Below are 2,212 nucleotides of genomic sequence, written 5' to 3' on the forward strand. Positions count from 1 at the left end.
CTTTAGACCACTGAGCCATCTCACCAGCCCCAAAAGAGATTATTTTAATTCTTTTGTCCTTAAACACACTTTATGGCCTAGGATATGGTCTATTCTGGAAAGAGTTTTTATATGCTGCAGAGAAAAACGTGTATTCTCTTCTTGTTGGATGAAACATTGTGGATAGTTGTTAATTCCATTTGTTCAATGATATAGGTTAACTCTGTTGCTTTGTGGACTTTTGGTCTGGTGTAGCTGTCTAATTGTGAGAGTGGCATCTTAGGACTCCCTTTTTGATTGTACTGGTGTCTATTTATCTCCTTATGTACAGTATTTTGAAGCTGGGTGTGCCAACATTTAGTGCTTATATATTTTACAGTATCTATATCTTTCTGTTGAATTGTTCTTTGTACCAGTATGTAATGGCCATCTTGTTTCTTCTGATAAGTTTTGGCCTGAAATTGGCTGTGTCTGGTTGCCTGAGGTATCACGTAACATCCTTTTTTTTTTTTTTTTAAGTCTTTGTACTTCTTTGGGGATGAGATGTGTCTCTTGTAGGCAATGTATGGTTGGATTTTGTTTTGATTCACTCTGTCTTTCTGTGCCTCTTGACTGAAGATTTAAAATCACTGACTTTGAGAATTATTATTGCATGGTATTTACTGAATCCTGTAATTATGTTGTTTTTCCATTACTGATTCCTTTATTGTTTTCATTTTACTTGACTACCCTCCCAGCATACATTTCTTTGGGCTTGGTGGTGGTAAAAGCCTTTCTATTTTTGTCTAGGATTCCTTTAAATATTTACTACAATGCTGGTTTAGTGGTCATTTATTTATTTAGAATCTTTTCATGATGGGAAATTTTTCTATTAAGTTTGAATGACAATTTTCAGGATATAGAAAGATGGGTTGACAATAGTTTTATTTTAGGGCTACAGTAATGTCACTCTAAACTCTCCTGGCCTTTATTTAAATGCTTTGTCCTGAAACATTACAATTATTCTGATAAGCTTGCCTTTGTGTTATGTGTGCTACTCTTCTCTATCAGCTTTTAGGATTCTCCTTTTGTTACATGTGTAGGATCTTAATTTTGATGTACAGAGTTTGTTCTGGTTGAGGCTCTTTAGGACTCTGTATGCCTATTGGACTTGAATATTGAATTCTTTTGTAGATACGGATAATTGCTATGATTTCAGTGAATAAATTTTTCATACTCTGAATCATCTTCTAATTTTTCCTTTATTTCTGTAATTCTGAAGTTGGCTTTTAAAACTATTTTAGTCCCCTAGCAGCTGTTGGGTCTAGCACCATGGTGTTGTTTTTTAGAGTTTCATTTAGTCCATGATCTACTATGTCCATCTTGTCTTCAATTTCTGACACTGTTCTGCTTGCACATTGGCCACATCTGCTACCAGAAATTTTCACATTTTTTATTTCTGCTTACTTTCTTTTCATCATTTCCAGTTCTTTACCAAAATGGCCATTCATTTATTTTATTGTCTCATTTAACTTAGCCAGTTCATTGTTTGTTTCTTCTTTAAACTAAGAGAGCATTTTACTAGTAAAATCCTTTGTTTAAGTGAGCCTCTTTGGGCTTGCTATGACTTTGCTTATGTTCTTTCACCTCTTTAAGCCTTTGGACTATTGGAGCTTCCAGGTCTCTGCGGCTTCCTCTATTTCACTGCGCATGAGATCAGCTCTTGGGGACTTACGGGGTCTTGGAGGCATCTTATTTCCTTGGTTTCTCACGTTTCTATCTCTTTTTGTTGTGAGTTAAAGATCAGTTTAGGCGGAGCAAGTGTCATTGCTGTGGCGAGCTTTTCAGTGAGGTTCTGCCTCCCCGTGACGAGCTCCAGGTCAGTCGTGTCTGTGTCTGTATGGCTCATCAGCCTTCTCAGGGTAACAGAGTCAGTGGCAGCACACGGGCGGGCCTGGTGTTGCTTTGTGCTTGCAGCCACACAGAGGACCGCAGAGCGGCAGTACCTGGGGCTCCCGACTTCCCAGTGTTCTCCCTGTCAGCCTCCCATCCCCAGTCACAGAGTGACAGATCTCGCGGCAGAGCCATGAGGCCCCCAAAGTGTAAGAACTAAGTTTTGGGGCAGAGTCTTGATAAATTGCCCAGACTTGGGTCAAACCTGGCGTCCTCAAAATGCTGGATAACAGGGAACCCACCATGTCCTGCTAAGATTACATATTTTGCCCAGCTTTACTAAGGTATAATTGAAAAAATT

Source organism: Octodon degus, unplaced genomic scaffold (genome assembly GCF_000260255.1).
Source record: "Octodon degus isolate 3935 unplaced genomic scaffold, OctDeg1.0 scaffold00047, whole genome shotgun sequence".
Classification (NCBI taxonomy): domain Eukaryota; kingdom Metazoa; phylum Chordata; class Mammalia; order Rodentia; family Octodontidae; genus Octodon; species Octodon degus.